At 45.9% G+C, this 23,498-nt stretch overlaps 1 protein-coding gene and 1 non-coding gene across 2 annotated transcripts in view; one reads left to right on the top strand and one right to left on the bottom strand.

Annotated features, from left to right (window-relative positions):
• The window catches only part of LOC126108163 (treacle protein-like), a 642,834-nt gene that overhangs the window by 255,885 nt on the left and 363,451 nt on the right, over positions 1 to 23,498 (bottom strand). The gene's annotated exons all lie outside the window — the stretch shown is intronic.
• On the top strand, positions 7,036 to 7,109 carry Trnat-ugu (transfer RNA threonine (anticodon UGU)). Its single transcript has one exon. It is a non-coding gene; the product is annotated as a tRNA-Thr (tRNA).

Raw genomic sequence — 23,498 nt, 5'->3', positions numbered from 1 at the left:
TCACACACGTAGACCACGTTCCGGATGTCCACGCATCACAGAAGCCCACCATTATCATCGTATTGGAAGGCCATAGTGGCAGATGGTACAGCTGCCACGACACGAGCTGTTGCAGAGCAGTTATTAGCTGTGGGGACTACAGGCACGCACACCTGTAGCCCACCTCCCACTCACGCCGCAGCATCGACGGGCGCCGCTCGACTGCTGCCGTGGAATGGCGCGCCGAGGTCTTCAGCGATGAAAGCAGATTCTGCCTTCACACGCGCGTACGGTACAGACCTGATGAACACTGCCTCGTAGAGTGTGTTCGTGCCAGATGCGCTGGCCCCATTACAGGTGTTACGGTCCGGATCACAATAAGCTACAGCTCTCATTGACCTTTCGTGTTCCTGGAGGGGACACTAACCATTGGTCAGTACGTGCTGAGACCTGGTAGTCAGGGAGAGGGAGGACAAGGCAACAGTTGTGGATGGGGCCATAATCAGCTACCGATGGCTACAGCAAACACATACACTTTATTTGAGGAAGTAATTTTCAACACTCATTTTAAATGACTTTACCACACTGACGGCTGAAGGCCTTACTAAGAGGGGATTCAAAATTATTTGTCGGCTGAAGGCCACAAGTAACTTCAGAATACTCAACAGCTGAAGGCCTGAATTACAGACAAGGTAGGTAATTACGCATTAAAAATACTAAAACGTTTTTTATAACAATCTCAAGAAACTGTAACAGGCTATAGTAACGGCTGAAGGCCTTACTAGGAGAGAATTGAAAATTATTTGTCAGCTGAAGGCCACAAGCAATGTTACAAACTATGTACAATTTTGGTAATCATTTTTTGATACAGTGATCAATACAATATTATATTTTATACAAAGTTCAGTCTTGATCACAACACTTATGTCTCAATAACATAGGTGACCAGTTTCGGTTATCTTTATATAAGCATCTTCAGACCTGTGAATTAATTTTAGAAAATACTAGAGACCAGTCTTAAAATAAAATGAAAGGTGTCTAATGACGACAAAATTTTAACAGGATAAAATAAAACTTATTATACCCATGGCTTCATTGGAGGTTGGTAGGCAGAGCTCTCCTCAGCTGCTACGAAGTCAACTGATGGTTATGAGTGCTGAGCATGAGCTTAAATATGCAGAGGCTCCGCCTACTTCCTCTCACACTACTTCACAACTGCCAATCAGCGTTCACAATATGACGCTATCGTCAAAGTATAAAAGTACGAAATACACTAATAACATAAAATTGATTCATTTAAAATGTCTGATTAACAGATAGTTACTATGTGTAAAACTTATTTATATTTTAGATAAAAACGATAAAGTATGATGTGTAATAGCTGTGCCCTCTATGGGCACCTTAATACTATTACAGTGTCATTTGTGTAATAGCTGTGCCCTCTATGGGCACCTTAATGCTATTACAGTGTCATTTAAATCAAAGATGTAAAAGTCCTTGGAGTTGTGGTCTATATTGATTATACCGAATCGCCTACATCACAATTGCATCTTTGATGGATGTTGCAGAATCGTCTTACTTTAACTGTAGTTTTCATAGCGACATTCTTTTTAACAGTAGGGTAGCAGCCAAGAGTATGTTCCACATTATGTATGTCTGAATAACTGATGAGATCGCTGACAAAATATTTAGAACTCATCGATCTAATAGTTTTTATAATAATCAAAAATGGTTCAAATGGCTCTGAGTACTATGGGACTTAACATCTGAGGTCATCAGTCCCCTAGAACTTAGAACTACTTAAACCTAACTAACCTAAAGACATCACACACATCCATGCCCGAGGCAGGATTCGAACCTGCGACCGTAGCGGTCTCGCGGTTCCAGACTGACGCGCCTAGAACCGCTTGGCCACACCGGCCGGCTTATAATAATCAATCTCAATTTATAATTTTCTTATATATGTTGTATAGCGTATTTTTCATACATAGCTTTTGCCATGGGTATAACTAATCTTATATTTTAAAACAAAAGAGTAGGTGCATCTTCATTGTAAAATTTCGTCAAAAAGGTCGTAAAAATATTTTTCGCGAAAATCTAATTGTTCATTGAGCAGCAATGACGATTTGGTTTTCAAATGAGCATATATCTCGATTTCTTCTAAGATATTCATAAGTAAGCCTTTATTTGCATAATGAAGAGCTTGTAGATTCTGCTCCACTGTCCCCTCAGCATGGTTATTAAATGTTATGTGATGGCCGAATACAGATTTTGTTCGTGAGGTACCTGACGTATGTTCTTTGTACCTTACTGCAAAATTTCGACCTGTTTGGCCGATGTATATTTTCTCACAGGTCTGAAGATCCTTATATAACCGGTCACCTATGTTATTGAGACGTAAGTGTTGTGATCAAGACTGAACTTTAGTTAAAATATAATGTTACAAACAAACAACAAGTTAAGTCCTGAGTAAGAAAAAGTTCAAGATTATCTGTCAGCTGAAGGCCACAATCAATTTCCGAAATACTGAACGGCTGATTGCCTGAACTACAGATAATGTAGGCAATTACACACTAAAAATACTAAAACCTTTTTTAAACAATCTCAATAAACTGTAACAGAATTGAAAATTATTTGTCGGCTGAAGGCCACAAGAAATGTTACAAACAATTAACGACTGAAGGCCTCGAACCACAAGTGAGGAAGGCAATTACACTTTAAAACATCAAGGTAAACTTTTAAACAATTATGGCAAGTTGACAAAGTAAGGTGGAGTGATTCACAGACAGTGCTTCACGGGCCGACCTGAGGAAGGTCAATACAGCTGTACAAGCGGTGAGACTGGCAGCCATGAGTAATGCTCACCTAACGAGGGCAACTCAAACTAGAGACGGTTTAAACACCGACCGACCCTCTTACCAATCCACCTAACGCCAGATAACCAGTACAGCGATGGAATAATTCAGGTGAGAGCAAAGTGACAGAAAGCACTGCAACTCCAGAATCCGGTGTTTAAAACACCAAAAGGCAGAAGGAGCCACTGTAACCAAGGTAGACAAGGAAATCAATTTTATCCATAGCCCAATCCAGGAAAGCGTCAAATTACATGCCATACCAGGCAGAATCAGAAAGACGAGGAAAAGTACACTGCCGCAAATTACGCTAACCCTCCAGGGCAAGTAACCGGGGTGTTAGCGGCCACTGGGCAGCAAGATACCGCCGGTTGCACTTCACCAATAACGACACCAACTTCAAACTAATATCAAGCAGTAGAAGGCGGCTAATAGCATCTGCCAACCTGACAGACTCCACTTGTTGCAGGTGGTTTCACCGACCCCTGGAGCAGCAAGACAGCGAGGTCTCAAACACTGGAGCTCTCACTACTGGATAAGGTTCACTCAACTTCGAACATGCTGGGTTATTATTCAGGTAGTGAAGGGAGACGAAAATTTAATAGTCATGGGTGCCTGGAATTCGAGTGTAGGAAAAGGGAGAGAAGCAAACGTAGTAGGTGAATATGGATTGGGGCTAAGAAATGAAAGAGGAAGCCGCCTGGTAGAATTTTGCACAGAGCACAACATAATCATAGCTAACACTTGGTTTAAGAATCATGATAGAAGGTTGTATACATGGAAGAACCCTGGAGATACTAAAAGGTAATCAGATAGATTATATAATGGTAAGTCAGAGATTTAGGAACCAGGTTCTAAATTGTAAGACATTTCCAGGGGCAGATGTGGATTCTGAGCACAATCTATTGGTTATGAACTGTAGATTAAAACTGAAGAAACTGCAAAAAGGTGGGAATTTAAGGAGATGGGACCTGGATAAACTGAAAGAACCAGAGGTTGTACAGAGTTTCAGGGAGAGCATAAGGGAACAATTGACAGGAATGGGGGAAAGAAATACAGTAGAAGAAGAATGGGTAGCTTTGAGGGATGAAGTAGTGAAGGCAGCAGAGGACCAAGTAGGTAAAAAGACGAGGGCTAGTAGAAATTCTTGGGTAACAGAAGAAATATTGAATTTAATTGATGAAAGGAGAAAATATAAAAATGCAGTAAATAAAGCAGGCAAAAAGGAATACAAACGCCTCAAAAATGAGATCGGCAGGAAGTGCAAAATGGCTAAGCAGGGATGGCTAGAGGACAAATGTAAGGATGTAGTGGCTTATCTCCCTAGGGGTAAGATCGATACTGTCTACAGAAAAATTAAAGAGACTTTTGGAGATAAGAGAACCACTTGTATGAATATCAAGAGCTCAGATGGAAACCCAGTTCTAAGCAAAGAAGGGAAGGCAGAAAGGTGGAAGGAGTATATAGAGGGTCTATACAGGGGCGATGTTCTTGACGACAATATTATGGAAATGGAAGGGGATGTAGATGAAGATGAAATGGGAGATACGATACTGCGTGAAGAGTTTGACAGAGCACTAAAAGACCTAAGTCGAAACAAGGCCCCCGAAGTAGACAACATTCCATTGGAACTACTGACGGCCTTGGGAGAGCCAGTCCTGACAAAACTCTACCATCTAGTGAGCAAGATGTATGAAACAGGCGAAATACCCTCAGACTTCAAGAAGAATATAATAATTCCAATCCCAAAGAAAGAATGTGTTGACAGATGTGAAAATTACCGAAGAATCAGTTTAATAACCCATAGTTGCAAAATACTTACACGAATTCTTTACAGACGAATGGAAAAACTGGTAGAAGGCGGCCTCGGGGAAGATCAGTTTGGATTCCGTACAAATACTGGAACACGTGAGGCAATACTGACCTTACGACTTATCTTAGAAGAAAGATTAAGGAAAGGGAAACCTACGTTTCTAGCATTTGTAGACTTAGAGAAAGCTTTTGACAATGTTGACTGGAATACTCTCTTTCAAATTCTAAAGGTGGCAGGTGTAAAATACAGGGAGCGAAAGGCTATTTACAATTTGTACAGAAACCAGATGGCAGTTATAAGAGTCGAGGGACATGAAAGGGTAGCAGTGGTTGGGAAGGGAGTAAGACAGGGTTGTAGCCTCTCCCCGAAGTTATTCAATCTGTATATTGAGCAAGCAGTAAAGGAAACAAAAGAAAAATTCGGAGTAGGTATTAAAATCCATGGAGAAGAAATAAAAACTTTGAGGTTCGCCGATGACATTGTAATTCTGTCAGAGACAGCAAAGGACTTGGAAGAACAGTTGAATGGAATGGACAGTGCCTTGAAAGGAGGATATAAGATGAACATCAACAAAAGCAAAACAAGGATAATGGAATGTAGTCGAATTAAGTCGGGTGATGCTGAGGGAATTAGATTAGGAAATGAGACACTTAAAAGTAGTAAAGGAGTTTTGCTATTTGGGGAGCAAAATAACTGATGATGGTCGAAGTAGAGAATATATAAAATGTAGACTGGCAATGGCAAGGAATGCGTTTCTGAAGAAGAGAAATTTGTTAACATCGAGTATAGATTTAAGTGTCTGGAAGTCATTTCTGAAAGTATTTGTATGGAGTGTAGCCATGTATGGAAGTGAAACATGGACGGTAGATAGTTTTGACAAGAAGAGAATAGAAGCTTTCGAAATGTGGTGCTACCGAAGAATGCTGAAGATTAGATGGGTAGATCACATAACTAATGAGGAAGTATTGAATAGGATTGGGGAGAAGAGAAGTTTGTGGCACAACTTGACCAGAAGAAGGGATCGGTTGGTAGGACATGTTCTGAGGCATCAAGGGATCACCAATTTAGTATTGGAGGGCAGCGTGGAGGGTAAAAATCGTAGGGGGAGACCAAGAGATGAATACACTAAGCAGATTGAGAAGGATGTAGGCTGCAGTAGGTACTGGGAGATGAAGAAGCTTGCACGGGATAGAGTAGCATGGAGAGCTGCATCAAACCAGTTTCAGGACTGAAGACCACAACAACAACAACAACAACAACGGGTTCGGTCGTCGGCTACAGCCCCTCGGTACGACATGTCCGCACGCCGCCAGCAGTCCCGGCCTGCCGCCGCACTGTGAACCTCCTCGCTGCTCCGTCCGAAGCTCAACTGCCTGACACACACGACGACCCGCAAATACAAGCGGTCGCACCAAAGACATATATACGAAGACAGTAACTTGTTCTCGAAAGAACAGTTACAGTTGATGACCGTGCAGCTTTTCCCTGGAATAAATGATGACTAACTGGTTGGTTGGTTGGTTTGGGGAAGGAGACCAGACAGCGAAGTCATCGGTCTCATCGGAGTAGGGAAGGACGGGGAAGGAAGTCGGCCGTGCCCTTTGAAAGGAACCATCCCGGCATTTGCCTGGAACGATTTAGGGAAATCACGGAAAACCTAAATCAGGATGGCCGGATGGGGGATTGAACCGTCGTCCTCCCGAATGCGAGTCCAGTGTCTAACCACTGCGCCACCTCGCTCGGTATGACTAACTGAAAACCTGAGCTGCCGACAGGTGTTGTTGATATACCTCGATGTGGGCAGCTGAAAATGTGTGCCCCGATCGGGACTCGAACCCGGGATCTCCTGCTTACATGGCAGACGCTCTATCCATCTGAGCCACCGAGGACACAGATGAATAGCGCGACTGCAGGGACTTATCCCTTGCACGCTTCCCGTGAGACTCACATTCCCAACTGTCCACAATTCTACATATGTATTGTACCTTACAGACATTTGCCCACCCACTCGTGCCCCGGTCGGGGCACACATTTTCAGCTCTCCACATCGAGGTATACCAACAACACCTGACGGCAGCTGAGGTTTTCAGTTAGTCATCATTTATTCCAGGGAAAAGCTGCACGGTCATCGACAGTAACTGTTCTTTCGAGAACAAGTTACTGTCTTCGTATGTATAGTTAAAGGCTACCCAGCCATTGACCTTCGTCTGTGCGAATGCGCACAGGTTGCCCAAACTCTTACGGGAATCGCCAAAGTGTGCGCGAGTAATGAGCGGGTGGACAAACGTCTATAAGGTACAATACATATGTAGAATTGTGGACAGTTGGGAATGTGGGTCTCATGGAAAGCGTGCAAGGGATAAGTCCCTGCAGTCGCGCTATTCATCTGTGTCCTCGGTGGCTCAGATGGATAGAGCGTCTGCCATGTAAGCAGGAGATCCCGGGTTCGAGTCCCGGTCGGGGCACACATTTTCAGCTGCCCACATCGAGGTATATCAACAACACCTGTCGGCAGCTGAGGTTTTCAGTTAGTCATCATTTGCACCAAAGACAGTACCACAGTACTGCCTGTAGACAACCGCTGCTGCTGCCACTCGCGGACAAACAATACTAGCAAACTCAGTGGCGCCATTAACACGAGAAGGAAACGAGATGCCACTACCACTATTAAAAGACGCCAAGTTCTGAACGGCAAGAACGCGAGCTGCAAACGGCTCACGTGCAGCTTGTTGTCAGACCCGTTCTTTTGTCGCTCCTGCAACAGGGAGGTGATGTGTTGCTCCAACAGGATAACGCTCGTCCACACACTGCCCGTGAAACTTAATGTGCTTGGCACGATGTACAGCAACGTCCCTGGCCAACGTCTCTGCACATATCTCCAATCGAGCACGTGTGGTATACGATGGCACGGGAAGTGACCTGTGCAACTCGTCAACCGACAAACAGAACTACTTGAACAGGTGGCATGACGTAACCCAGGACAGTGTTCGCCGGCTGTATGATCGACTGTATACCATAGTCAGCGCCTGTAGTGCCACAAGTTGAGGTACAACACATACTAATATGAGTGTTTCACCATGGGTTAATGCCTGATAGCTCGGAACTACTGCTGCTATTGATATGTAAAAGTAATCATTTCATACAAAATTGTTAACGCTCTCGTGGCCACTTGTTGACAAACTGCCTATTGGCTTCTGTCTCCGGATTCTTCGGACGACGTTCATCTAATGATTTAACTGACGTTTCTCCAGCACGAGTGGCTGGCATTGTCAAAGCTTCACCCTCCATTGCCGGTGGTGAAATGGAGGCGAGCTGGCGGGCGCAGGCTATATGTGCCTGGCGCGCCAACGTCCGAGGGCTTCTCCGCGGTCATTTCCCGTGCGGTTCTCCTCTCGCTACCTGCGACGGTCGTTCGCTGCAGTTCGGGAAGCCAGGATCCGTTTACGTTAAGGCTTTCCTCATTCTTGTTGAAACTGTTCGCGAGTTTTTGTATTTCTACAGCTCCTCTGGAGAAGCGGGCGTGATAGTGCTTCTCTACAGCCAGAACTTCCGTGTCGGCGCATTTTATTACGTGGTCGGTCTCTCTCTGTGCGTCAACCTGCAATGTCGCTTATGTTCTTTGATCCTGGTGTTGATGATCGTCCAGTCATTCCGATTTAAACTTTCCCGCTTTTCCACGGGATACGGTATATTCCCGACATTGCAAGTGGGTCCCTCTTCTCCTTTGCCGATCTAAAACACTCTTCGATCTTCCTTGTCGGTTTGAAAATTGTCTTTACGCCGTGTTTGCGCAATATACGACCGATTCTGTCCGTCACTCTGGGAATGTATGGCAGAAAGGCCGAACCCGACGGTTCTTTTTCTCATTCCTTACTTCGCCGAGTGTTTGGCTCTGTTAGAGCCCTAATACAACTTCTGGAGTACCCATTGCTCCTCAAAACACTTTCCAGATGTTGCATTTCTCGTCTCAGGTGTTGCGGCTCACATATTCGTCCCGCTCTCGTTACGAGCGTATTAATCACGCCTCTTTTCTGGTTCGGGTGGTGGTTTGATAGTTTCTGCAGGTATCGGTCCGTGTGTGTCGGTTTTCGATACACGCTGTGTCCCAGGTTTTCACCATCCCTTGTGACCAGCTCATCAAGAAATTGCAGTTTTTTGTCATATCCCTACAATCTGTTAAACCCAGGTACTCATATGTGTTGGCCGATTCCAACAGTGACTCATTTATACTATAGGATACGACGCTTTTTTTCATTTTCTGAAGTGGAAAATTTTACATTTTTGAACATTTAAAGCAAGTTGCCAATCTTTTGCACCACTTTGAAATCTTATCAAGATCTGACTGAGTAATTCATGCAGTTTGTCTCAGACAGTGCATTACTATAGATAACTGCATCATCTGCAAAAAGTCTCAGGTTACTATTAAATTTTATGTTTGTGTGGAGGCCGTTCAAGTGTCTTAGCAAGTCAGCGAGCTGTTCTTCACCGATAGTGACGGTCAGAATCGGTCGTATATTGCGCAAACACGGCGTAAAGACAATTTTCAAACCGACAAGGAAGATCGAAGAGTGTCTTAGATCGGCAAAGGAGAAGAGGGACCCACTTGCAATGTCGGCAGTATACCGTATACCTTGCACATGCGGGAAAGTTTAAATCGCAATGACTGGACGATCATCAACACCAGGATCGAAGAGCATAAGCGACATTGCAGGTTGGGGCAGGTGGAGAAATCGGCCGTGGCAGAGCACGCACTGAATGAGACCGATCACGTAATAAAATTCGCCGACACGGAAGTTCCGGCTGTAGAGAAGCACTATCACGCCCGCTTCTTCACAGGAGCTGTAGAAATCCAAAAACTCGCGAACAGTTTGAACAAGAAAGAGGAAAGCCTTAAGGTAAACGGATCCTGGCTTCCCGTACTGCAGCGAACGACCGTCGCATGTAGCGAGAGGAGAAACGCACCGGAAATGACCGCGGAGAAGCCCTCGGACGTTGGCGCGCCAGGTACATATAGCCTGCGGCCGCGAACTCGCCTCCAGTTCACCACCGGCAATGGAGGGCGAAGCTTCGACAATGCCAGCCACTCGTGCTGGCGAAACGTCAGAAAAATCATTAGATGAACGTCGGCCGAAGAATCCGACACAGAAGTTAATCATTTCCATGCACTACATATGCATCGTTGCAGCAATAAATCTTGAATGAATTGGAAACTTCAAAACGGGCGTACTAACTTTTTTCTAGCAGTGCATAACATATTTCACGTAGTTCACGTGTATCTCTACCAAATTTCACACTGCAGTTTTGTTGTCACGAAGATCATTGTTTATGACCTCATATCTGCTGAACTATGTGTCGTGTAGTAATATAATTTTGAAGGGACATTCGGTAGCATGTGTGAATACCGTCTGCAAAATGTGTTGCGATTACAGGACGTAATAAAACGTCATGCATGATGACGCAGTTTTACTGCTTGAACAGCAAAAATCTAGTAAGCAATACACTTCTTTCCTTTAATGGTTTAGTGTGAGTTGTCAGCGACAAAAGTTTTTGTAATGGTTTAAAAATATGTGTAAAGTTTGTTGCTCCGATTGAGAAAACTGATTGAATAAATTTTGGGTACTTGCGCGTCGAGGTCTACACTTCTTTTTCTCCCCACCCCTTTGATAGATAGCTGCATCTTATCCCCACAGCGATTTTTCTGTCAACCAAGTTATACATTTACCTACTTTGTTTCAAGTCGATCCTGTAATTTAGGAGAATATGTGGAACATATACGAGGCCACTTCCAAATGTAAAGATACAATGGCTCGCAGTCCTTAAATAGAACATTTATTTAGAAAACGTCAGTTACATCTTATTAACTGGATTATTTGTTATTTTTCGACATAATCACCCCCGTTATCCAAACATTTGTTAAATCGGTGCACAAACTTTTGTATCCCACAGTAATAGAAGGTTGTCGCCTGTTGTCGGAACCACATTTCAACTTCATCTTAGATCTCTTCACCGTCGTGGAATGATTTTCCACCAAGATGTGACTTCAGGTAAGGGAAGACATGGAAGTCGGTGGGCGCAAGGTCGGGTCTGTATGGCGGATGGTCCAATACGTCCCATTTGAATTGTTCGAGTAGTGCTTTGGTTACGAGCGCTGTGTGAGGCCGAACTTTGTCTTGAAGGAAGCGGACTCCACTAGTCAGCATTCCCCTGCGTTTGTTTTGAATTGCCCTTCGAAGACGTTTCAAAGTCTGGCAACATGCAGCAGCATTAGTCGTCGTTCCAGGAGGCATAAATTCCAATGGAAGAATGCCTTGCCTGTCCCAAAAAACAGAAGCCACGATTTTCTTCGCTGAAATCGACATTTTGCATTTCTTGGCTTTTGGTGAATTCGAATGTCGGCATTACATTGATTGTTGCTTGGATTCAGGTGTATGGCACGTCTCGCCACCTGTCACAGTGTGATCAAGGAACTCATCACCTGCTTCAGCATTGCGTGTGAGGAAGTCGAGTGCAAAGCCTATCCTTTACTTTTTGGGTTCTTCCGTTAACAGTTTTGGAACCCAGCAGACACACAATTCCCTGTACCCTAACTTGACAGTCACAACGTCATAAAGAGTTGTCATTGACACGTTCGGTATGATCTGATGCTATTCTTTCAATATGAAACGTCTATTCGCACGACTTGCTTCCTCCGTTCTCTGAAGAAGGGCATCAGAGATCACAAATGGCCGGGTTTGGGTTGTTTGGACAAAGAGACCAAACAGCGAGGTCATCGGTCTCATCGCATTAGGGAAGGAAGTCGGCCGTGCGCTTTCAAAGGAACCATCCCAGCATTTGCCTGGAGCGATTTAGGGAAATCACGGAAAACCTAAATCAGGATGGCCGGACGCGGGATTGAACCGTCGTCCTCCCGAATACGAGTCCAGTGTGCTACCACTGCGCCACCTCGCTCGTCACAAATGGCCGACCTGTCCTTTGTTTGTCATGAACATCAGTCCTACCTTCAGTGAAATGAGGACACCATTTCGTTACATTTTGTCGATTCATAATGTTCCCATAAACAGAAACAATTTCTTTGTGAATATCCGCTGGTCGCTGACCTCTTGCATGAAGAAAACGTATGACGGAGCGCACTTCCCATTTGGCGGGATTCTGAACCGGCGCAGCCATTTTAAACACGACCTACTCCAACCAGAAGCAACGTTCGACTGCCGAACGACCGCCAGGAGAAAGCTAACGGTTCAAGGTCGACACCAGTGTTGCCAACTTGCTCCCCAAAACTCTTCTGTTCCTCTGGCGTACGGTGTATCTTTACTTTCCGAAATACCCTCGTATAATGGGTACATCCATTTTTGCAATATGTGTGCATTTGGGCCTTTCAGCCTATCAGAATCAGGAACAGAATGTTGGATGTTTACAGTGCTTCTGTGAGGCCTTTAGGAACTTATTTTGCAGCGGAATATGCAAAAGTTGGCCGTCGTGGAGAAACGTAGTCTCCATGTCAGACTGCAATGTAGGCCCGAGCCACAACCCATTTAGGAAGATTAGGCGATCAGCAGCCCATAACCTCCAAGCATACGAAAAACCTCCCTTCCTCGTGCAGTGTTGTATTGGCTCAGGAGACAACAGCGGATAGGACTGGAACACGTGGACGGTTAGGAAATGACGTGGTACAAACTGCGAGACGGTAGCTGTGAAAGACTAGGTTGCCATAGCATTTACCTTGTGTCGCTCTGGAGCTGACCTCCGCCTCCCTGCCCCCTGTCGGCCACACCTGGGGCACCGAGGCGGGGCGTCGACGTCGGCATCTTCTTCGCCAGCGCTGCTCCACACACGTACCCACACGACAACAATCGCCCCCCGCAAGCCCGCGGCCGTGCTCGCTGCTGGACCGGTCGGTCACATCGCAACCTCCCCTCTAGCGCCCTTCCAATTCCTCCTCAGCCTTTCCTTCCCCCCTCCCCTCCCCAACCCTCCCCCCCCACCCCACGCCGACGTCACCGCCACCACCCGATACTGTTTCCGCACTTCGGGGTTCGCGAGGCAAAATCGATATCCGTGTCGGAAGCTGCTGAAACACTATACACTGTACACCGGGTATAAGACTCGGGAGCCCTATCTGTCCCTGTCTTGTACCTCTGTCTCTCTCACGTAATTCAATATCGGTGGCTGTCACGGTACCCCCCCCCCCTCCCCCCCCCCCTCTCGACAGAGCACGCCGCGTCACACTTCCTATAACCCCGACGCTGTCGGTAATTCGAGATCGAGACGTGTGGGACAAGAATGAGGCCCAAAGCAGACCTATGCAGAAGACCCACATGTTCCTACTAGGCGCCCACCCGTACGTCTGCCACTTTTAATAAAACTTAAATTACACTACTGTCCATTAAAATTGCCACACCAAGAAGAAATGCAGATGATAAACGGGTATTCAGTGGACAAATATACAATACTAGATCTGACACGTGATTACATTTTACGCAATTTGGGTGCATAGATCCTGAGAAATCAGTACCCAGAACAACTACCTCTGGCCGTAATAACAGCCTTGATACGCCTGGGCATTGAGTCAAACAGAGCTCGGACTGCGTGTACAGGTATGGCGTATTGTGACGAGGCAGTTGCTCCAGCACCATTTACCAGACGTTTTCAATTGGTGAGAGATCTGGAGAATGTGCTGGTCAGGGCAGCAGTCGAACATTTTCTGTATCCAGAAAGGCCCGTGCAGGACCTGCAACATGCGGTCGTGCATTATCCTGCTGAAATGCAGGGTTTCGCAGGGATCGAATGAAGGGTAGAGCCACGGGTCGTAACACATCTGAAATGTAACGTGCACTGTTCAAAGTGCCGTCAATGCGAATAAGAGGTGACCGAGGCGTGTAACCAGTGCGACACCATACCATCACGCCGGGTGATAACGCCAGTATGGCGATGACGAATACACGCTTTGTAGTGGGACGCGAAATTGAAGCGTCACCCATCCACCAGTGTCAGCCCAGTTTGCAGGTGAATATAAGTTTAATTTAGGGTTTTGTTTATGTATTTTTTTAATATTTGTAATTGTAAATTATCTAAAGTTTTGTATTTATTTTTTATGTTTCATGTACGGAGAGGGCGGCGCAACGAACGGAGACAGCGTCTTCGCTGCCGGGACCAGAGAGGAAATTGCTGGCCACTATACGTCGCGGGTCGACAGCCAAAGAGCAACAGAAGATCCTGAAACCGAGTTGTTGCGTCGTGCTTCTAAAAACTGAAAATTAAGAATTTGCAATGTTTCTACAACATTGACGTCATAGAAAGTGAATCATGTTGTTAATGTTCAGATTCGTCTTGTCTAGGCTCAGGTTCACGTCTATACGTAGGAAGATAATAAACTAGTGGATGCTACTAAAGTCGAAATACGTGTTCCGAGAATTTATTTATGAAGAATTATGTTACGTAATTAATTTGACAAATTATTAATTTTTGACAACGTCCATCGCGAGTTTGAATCTCGAAAGTTTATTCAGTGTGGTTCTAATATTTGTTACAGCAGATCACTGGCATTAATATAATTTCTGAGGAGAAACAAACGACATCTAAATTTAACAACGTTTGCGCAAACCAATTGGACTGAGTGACGTAATTCTGCGCATACGACTCAAATGATGTTTTACAGTTTCGTTCAAGAACTATTCTGAGACAATTTAAAAAGAATATAAATAATTTTGAAGTGTGTTGTAACTGACGTAGATGACGAAGTCTACACACGGTCATATGTAAAAAGAAAATCATTTATACAAAAACTTACGTCGTTACACTACAGCTTCCAATGTGCGGTTACCGCGATGTCGGCAAACACGGATGCGACCATCACGATGCTGTAAGCAGAACGTGGATTCATCCGAAAAAATGACGTTTGGCCATTCCTGCACCCAGGTTCGTCGTCGAGTACACCATCGCAGGCGCTCCTGTGTGTGATGCAGCGTCAAGGGTAACCGCAGCCACGGTCTCCGAGCTGATAGTCCGTTCTGCTGCAAACGTCGTCGAACTGTTCGTGCAGATGGTTGTTGTCTTGCAAACGTCCCCATCTGTTGACTCAGGGATCGAGACGTGGTTGCACGATCCGTTACAGACGTGCGGATAAGATGCCTGCCATCTCGACTGCTAGTGATACGAGGCCGTTCGGATCCAGCACGGCGTTCCGTATTACCCCCCTGAACCCACCGATTCCATATTCTGCTAACAGTCATCGGATCTCGACCAACGCGAGCAGCAATGTCGCGATACGATAAACCGCAATCGCGATGGGCTACAATCCGACCTTTATCAAAGTCGGAAACGTGATGGTACGCATTTCTCCTCCTTACACGAGGCATCACAACAACGTTTCACCAGGCAACGCCGGTCAACTGCTGTTTGTGTATGAGAAATCGGTTGGAAACTTTCCTCATGTCAGCACGTTGTAGGTGTCGCCACCGGCGCCAACCTTGTGTGAATGCTCTGAAAAGCTAATCATTTGCATATCACAGCATCTTCTTCCTGTCGGTTAAATTTCGCGTCTGTAGCACGTCACCTTCCTGGTGTAACAATTTTAATGGCCAGTAGTGTAAAAATGTAATCCCAAAACAAAAAAAAACAACAAAAAAAACAAAAAAAAAACCCTGCAAAAATAGTATGTAATGTCCTTTAGCATCAATATAGTAGACCTGCTCAAAAAGTTTCTGTACGTTCGCAATTTCCTGCCAATGGTGAGTTGGAGATGATGATGATGATGATGATGATGATGTTTGGTTTGTGGGGCTCTAAACTGCACGGTCAGCAGCGCCTGTACAAAGTCAGAATTTTAGACGGTCCAATTTTTTCACTATCCAATCTAGCCACTTACACAAATGATGATTATGATGATGAAATGATTAGGTCAACACGAACACCCAATCCCCGGCCAGAGAAAGTGCCAAACCCGGCCGGGAATCAAACTGGGGACCCCGTAATCCAGAGGCAGCAACGACAGCCACTAGACCACGAGAGCTGCGGCCGTGTGTTGGAGAGAAACGCGGTTGGCATCCCTGCACACGCCTGTGTTTACTCTGTAACTGCCGGAAGTTTCATTGTTCCTTGTGTGCTAGTTGTTTTTCAGTGTTGAATTGAGTAGGACGTTGTGGCCGGCCGCTGTGGCCGAGCGGTTCTAGGCGCTTCAGTCCGGAACCGCGCTGCTGCTACGGTCGCAGGTTCGAATCCTTCCTCGGGCATGGATGTGTATGACGTCCTTAGGTTAGTTAGGTTTAAGTAGTTCTAAGTCTAGGCGACTGATGTTAAGTAGCATAGTACTTAGAGCCATTTGAACCATTTTTTATCACGGTTCGCCTTTCCATTTAAATGGGATGTTGCCTCGTCACTAAACACTAAGCGTGCAAGAAAAGTGTCATCCTCCATCTTGCCAAGAAAGAAATTACAAAACTCCAAACGTTTATGTTTGTCACCTTTACTAAAAGCTTGCATTAGCGGAATTTTGTATGGTTTCAAGTGCAAACGTCGACGCAACACAGGACAGCCGGACATAGGACGCACGTTGAGCTGTCGAGCTGCACGGCGAACGGATTTCTCTGCGGACTCCTCGTGAAATTGTGGCGGAGGCCTTCGACGTCAGACACTCGGGGACGTCCCAGCGATTAACCTTTACGCAAACAACCTGCAATTGTTCGTGCCGTCGTCTAAGAGGATGCACATCCTACCTAGTAGGAAAGTCACGCTTGAACTGCGCAAAACGTAGAATACAAAACTCTTCGTCTTGTCCCGACACCATCTTCACCAGAACTGAAGTGGGCGCACACTGCTGCTACCTAGCGGGAACCACGTACAAATCGAGGGCTTCCTCTCCGGAACAGTACGTTGTTCATATGGCTCTGAGCACTATGGGACTCAACTTCTGAGGTCATCAGTCCCTTACAACTAATTAAACCTAGCTAACCTAAGGGCATCACACACATCCATGCCCGAGGCAGGATTCGAACCTGTGACCGTAGAGGTCGCGCAGTTCCAGACTGCAGCGCCTAGAACAGTACGTTGTGCACGCACATATCTCATATAATATAATAGTTATGATTGTTTTTACATTGGATGATTCTTTTTGATACACCCACTAAGTCATGGACGCCTCGCATTCGGAGACCTTTATCGTCTTTCACGGGTCTCATCGGGTGTCAATCTTTCGCTAGGAACCTGAAGGCCGAATCGATTTTATGCCTTTTAAGGAGTCGGCAGATCATGATCTAAACTCGTGCTCATAAATTAAGGATAATGCTGATGCATAGTGGAACAACGTTCTGATGGGCGGTTTGCGGGATTGAATCACCTCGTGGTATGACCATGCGGTGCATTTGACCTGCGGTCGTCGCACGGTGGCGCTGGCAGCAGTCCACATACGCAGAGGTGTGTTGGTGCATGGCAGAGTACGGTGCAGCGAGTAAGTGTGCAGACGTTTTCAGACGTGCTAATGGTGACTGTGTCTTGAAAATGGCTCAAAGAACACATATTGATGACGCTATGAGGGATAGAATACTAGGGCGACTGGAGGCTGGTCAAACACAGCAGGTCGTAGCACGGGCCCTCCGTGTGCCACAAAGTGTGATCTCCAGATTATGGCAACGATTCCAGCAGACAGGAAACGTGTCCAGCCGCTACAGTACGGGACGTCCACAGAGTACAACGCCACAAGAAGACCGATATCTCACCATCAGTGCCCGCCGACGGCCACGGAGTACAGCAGGTAGCCTCGCTCGGGACCTTACCGCAGCCACTGGAACAGTTGTCTCCAGACACACAGTCTACAGACAACTGAACAGACACGGTTTATTCGCCCGGAGACCTGCAAGGTGCATTCCACTGACCCCTGGTCACAGGAGAGCCCGTAAAGCGAGCTGACAAGAACACAGTACATGGTCATTGGAGCCGGTCGAGGTGGCCGAGCGGTTCTAGGCGCTACAGTCTGGAATCGCGAGACCGCTACGGTCGCAGGTTCGATTCATGCCTCGGACATGGATGGGTGTGATGTCCTTAGGTTAGGTTAAAGTAGTTCTAAGTTCTAGGGGACTGATGACCAAAGAGGTTAAGTCCCATAGTGCTGAGACCCATGTGAACCATTTTTTTTTTTTTTTGTCATTGGAACAGTTGTCCCAGGTTATGTTCACGGATGAGTCCGGGTACAGTCTGAACAGTGATTCTCACCGGGTTTTCATCTGGCGTCAACCAGGAACCAGATACCAACCTTGAAAGGGACCTGTATGGTGGTCGTGGTTTGATGGTGTGGGGTGGGATTATGATTGGTGCACGTACGCCCAAGCATGTCTCGGACAGAGGAACTGTAACAGGTCAGGTGTATCGGGACGTCATTTTGCACCAGTATGTCCGCCTTTTCAGGGGTGCAGTGGGTCCCACCTTCCTCCTGACGGATGATAACGCACGGCCCCACCGAACTGCCATCGTGGAGGAGTACCTCGAAACAGAAGATATCAGGCGAATGGAGTGGCCTGCCTGTTCTCCAGACGTAAACCCCATCGAGCACCTCTGGGATGCTCTCGGTCGACGTATCGCTGCACGTCTTCAAACCCCTACGACACTTCAGGAGCTCCGACAGGCACTGGTGCGAGAATGGGAGGCTGTACCCCAGCAGCTGCTCGACCACCTGATCCAGAGTGTGCCAACCCGTTGTGCGGCCTGTGTACGTGTGCACGGTGATCATATCCCATACTGATGTCGGGGTACATGCGCAGGAAACAGTGGCGTCTTGTAGGACATGTGTTTCGGGACGGTCTTCTCAACTTGTCACCAATACCGTGGACTTACAGATGTGTGTCGTGTGTGTTCCCTATGTGCGTATACTACTAGCGCCAGTTTTGTGTAGTGCCACGTTGTGTGGCACCACATTCTGCAATTATCCTTATTTTATGAGCAGGGGTGTACAAAACGGACGCCCTGCTGCATCCGCCGGTGCGTCTAGATGTTGACGTGCTCGCTCCACTTGCTGCTATGTTAGGCAGTGGTAGTACAAACCGACAAAGGCAGAGTACGTCAGCCAAGTGGGTGCGGGACACGGAAGCTGCCCGCACGTGTGAGAGAGGCAGGAAGGGCTCCGCCCCCGCTTTACCTCGCCGGCGCTCCTGCGTACAGCACGGCGCGTAGCGGGGCTGGGCGCGCGCCCCAGATGCGTCCTTTCGATTAGCGCCGCCGCGTTACGACTTCCGCCCATTGTACCGCTGTCTGCCGGCCACGGCGGAGACCGCCGCTGCGTCCTGGCTGCTGTCTTGCCGTCTCTACACGGCGTAATGTCAAAGGAAGCCACAAGTTCTGCAGGAAACGCTCCAAAAAGACGAACAAAACAGGGTCTAAACCAGTGTCGGATACAGAAAAACCTCAAGGTGGGTGCGCTACAGATACGAGGGTCACTCCAAAAAAAAAATGGACACTATTTTTGTAAAAATACAGTTTTCATTCTGCATGTGTGAAAGCTTTACAGTGTGTAGATACATCGTTCGCGCTTGTTTTCAAACTTAGTTCAACCTGTTCCCGTGAGTGGCGCCGTCACAGCACGTCTTCAAGATGGCTGCTACACTTGACGTTCGTCAGAAGCAACGTGCTGCCATTGAATTCCCGTGCTGTGAAAACGAGACAGTGGCAAACATCCACAAGAGGTTGAGAAAGATGTACGGAGATGCTGCTGCCGATCGCAGTACAGTTAGTCGGTGGGCAAGCAGGTTACGTGATGAAAGCGGGCACGGCAATATCGAGGATTGTCCTCGCAGCGGCAGGCCTCGTACTGCACACACTCCAGACAATGTGCGGGGAGTTAACGAATTGGTGACTGCTGACAGACGGATCACAGTGAACGAATTGTCACGCTCCGTTGGCATAGGTGAAGGAAGTGTTTGCAGAACACTGAATGTGTTGGCGTTTAAATAGGTTTGTGCCAGGTCGGTTCCCAGGATGTTGACAGTGGCTCACTAAGAAACAAGAAAAACGGCGTGCAGCGAACTTTTGGAACAGTACGAGAATGGTGGAGATGAATTTCTTGGAAGAATTGCGACAGGTGATGAAACATGGCTCCATCATTTTTCACCAGAGGCGAACAGGAAATCAATGGAGTCGCATCGTGCAAATTCACCCAAGGAAAAAAAAATTCAAAACCACACCTTCTGCTGGGAAAGTTAGGGCTACGATGTTTTTCGATTCCGAAGGACTCTTGCTTGTGGCCATCGTGCCAAGTGGAACCACCATAAATTCTGATGCATATGTGAAGACACTGAAGAAACTTCGAGCTCGACTGAGTCGTGTTCGATTACATCGGCAAAAGCAGGATGTTTTGCTGTTGCACGACAATGCACGGCCACATGTCAGTCAAAAAACCGTGGAAGCGATCACAAAACTCGGATGGACAACACTGAAACACCCGCCTTACAGTCCTGACCTGGCTCTATGTGATTATCACCTCTTTCGGAAACTGAAAGACTCTCTTCGTGGAACAAGGTTTGAAGATGATGACTCCCTTGTGCACGCTGCCAAACAGTGGCTCCAACAGGTTGGTCGAGAATTTTACCGTGCGGGTATACAGGCGCTGGTTGCAAGATGGCGTAAGGCAGTTCAGAAGGATGGGAATTATGTGGAGAAATGAAAATATTGTTCCTAAAGGATGTATCTACACATTGGAAAACTTTCAAACATGTAGAATAAAAGATGGATTTAAAAAAAAATGGTGTGCATTTGTTTTGGAGTGACCCTCGTATCTTGAGCTACTTTTAATATTACCGTAATAAAAAATAATCAAGTCCCATGCAAAGTTTAAGGAAGTTTTATTTATACTGATTATACACATATACAAGACAATGTCATCTTACGATATAAGTAAGTTACAGTTGTGGTTCTGTTCCTTAAATGATGAATTCCGTGCGCCTGTTCTTCCTGGAAATTTGTTTAATTAAGTGATGTTCAGAAAGTCTTTTCGCAGTACGTATGATTGTTAGCCGCGCGTGGCGTATGCCCCGCTGAATATACCGAAATGAAACTCAGTGAAATACAAGTATTTAATTTGCTGAATACTCATTTTTACTTACAAATTTTCACATTAAATCTTGAAAGTCTCTCCCCCTGTTGTTAAATACACAATTCAAATTGTCTAATCATGTTTCCAAGCACAAGCTGTAACATTTGTTCTGTAACGGAAGCGGTGAAAATGGGCATTGCAGTTTTCAATTCATAGATGGATTTTGGACGGTTTTTACAGACAGTTTCTGTCGCTGCACCACAGAAGAAAAAGTCAGCTGGTGTTAGGTCAGGCGATCGTGGAGGCCAAAGTCCGTGTCAAATTATGCCATCACCAGAAACATCAGCAAGCAGTGACAATGAAACGCGAGCTGTATGCGCGGTTGCACCATCTTGTTCAAAATAACCGTTCAGTATTTCACTCAACACAAGTTCTCCTGTGAATGGGTACAGAATATCACTGCAGTATCGTTGTGCGTTTATTGTTTCGTTGAAAAATATGGGACCCACAGTCCGACGTCTAGAAATTGCAATCCAAACTCCTATTTTCAGAGAATGAAGTGGTTCCTCATGAATACACAATGGATCTGCAGTACTCCACACACGAGAATTTTGCGATTTCATGTACCCGGATAAATGAAACCACGCCTCGTCAGCGAAAAACGTTTCATTAAGAATATCCCTTCCATTGTCTTGAACGAAATTTATGAACGATTGCCAATAATGCAATCTCTTGCCAAGGTCAGTATTTTTCAGTTCTTGCAAGACTGTCACTTTGCATGAGAAAAGTTCTAATTTTTTCCTTACAGCTGTGTGGGCCGTTCCGACACTAACATCGATTTCCCTGGGCGAGTTTCCTTACTGACTTGTTCGGATTCGTGGATATTTTATCGGAAATATCGAGTAGTTTACCCTCAGACAAAACGCAAGGACGACCACTTCTCGGTGCATCTGTCACTGAATCCGTACTTCGAAATTTGTTATTCAAATCTCGCACAGTATCGCGATGTGGGAGTGTTGTCTCCGGGAAAACTGAATTAAATGTTTGACGACCTGAAACTGTGTATTTACCGCCAGCTTTGAACATCTTGTTCGACTAAAAACACACGTTCTTCAATGGTTAGCATCATTTTAACAGTGACAAAAACTAAACGAAACTTGAACGTTCACGTCAACACTTAACACACACCAACGATACTACTGACGCTGGCTGAGATAAACGAAACAGTGGAATGTTGGGAGAGTCCACTTGAAGGGAAGTAACCCAGGCAGGTGAGCAATCATACGGCACTGCGGAGAGACTTTTTGAAGACCCCGTACATCTTCAATAGGACAATCAATGTCAGGGTGAGGTGTTCCACAGAGTTAAGCCATTAAGTCGGTTCTCTTCCATTGTCGACCTCAGCCATGTCTTTGTATGCCGCAAAGTTGAAATATTTTCTTTCTACTGTAGCAATATATACAGGTACACCATCAAATATTTTGCACAGCGTGTGCAAAGTAGTACAGTCAGATCTAGGGCAGACAGACAACACTTGCATGACAGAATCACGTTCATTAAGGGCATTTATGCTCGTTTGCTTGTATTGAAGAATCTCTCTCATTAGTCTCTTTTTAATCACAAAGAGTGATTCTCCTTCGAAGTTCAGTTACGCACTGATTCAATTATGTGCCAAATCATTACCGTCATGTAATCAGTGTTGTGAGGGCGAAAGTATGCTGAATTTTAAATGATAATGCCACATAGGAAAGTACAACTACTCGATAACTCGATTCAGTTGAGTCAAGTGACGAAAGAAACGAACGAATAGTGTGCGGGCTGACTGGCGGGGACGGCGAGGGTGGCAATGCAAGGGGTGCCGGGAAAGGGGGTGAAGGGGGGGCAGCCCTGCGAAGACCCCCCCCCCCCCCAATTTGTATCCGCCACTGGTCTAGCCACATTTTCAGTATATACGACGGGAGGGGGGTCGAAAAGTTGCTATCCCGAGATAGTTACCGTAATGTCTCGCACATACACCTCCTGCTATACCATTTGTTTTTGGGTGGGGTCCGCCTTTAAGCAAAAAAACAATTTTATTTGTCGTCCCAGACATGTTTCACTGCAGTTGCAGCGTAATCAGTGGGTTTTCTATTACTTTGGCTGTTGAACATAAGAAATGTTCTTCACTGTTTTAATACATGTAAATATTAGTTTATATTATAGATTTTTGAAGAGCACATAAAATTATGTATTCATACCTTCTTACCACAGGGTGTCCGCAGCTCGTGGTCGAGCGGTAGCGTTCTCGCTTCCCGCGCACGGGGTCCCGGGTTCGATTCCCGGCGGGGCCAGGGATTTTCTCTGCCTCGTGATGACTGGGTGTTGTGTTTCTTTCATCATCATTTCATCCCCATCGACGCGCAGGTCGCCGAAGTGGCGTCAACTCGAAAGAACGGTCTACCCGACGGGAGGCCCTAGTCACACGGCATTTCCATTTCCATTACCACAGGGTGTGGTTTTCCTGCTGTATTAAGTTCTTACAGTGTTTTTCTATATAGTTTGTCGTCTGCAACTATACACTACTTAATGCCTCAACAGTTTAGAAATCATAATTTTTGCGTAAATGTGTTGCCAACATTAAGTTGTATATAGTTGCAGATGAAGCCATAAGAGATTAGAAATCGTAATTTTTGCGGTCCTTCAAATCCACAATCCTGTTTCCTTAAAGATCATGTACCACTTTGAACTTAGTGTAGGCAACATATTTACTGTGGGAAAACCTCAGACGAATGTCGAAAGTTAGTGGACTGATAAGGTAAGGTATGAGCAGGTTATGCGCAGAATCGGAGAGGAAAGGAATATG

Source organism: Schistocerca cancellata, chromosome 11 (assembly GCF_023864275.1).
Source record: "Schistocerca cancellata isolate TAMUIC-IGC-003103 chromosome 11, iqSchCanc2.1, whole genome shotgun sequence".
In the NCBI taxonomy this organism is placed as follows: Eukaryota; Metazoa; Arthropoda; class Insecta; order Orthoptera; family Acrididae; genus Schistocerca; species Schistocerca cancellata.
The sequence above is the reverse complement of the archived record's forward strand: the minus strand, read 5'-3'. Positions and strand labels throughout refer to the sequence as shown.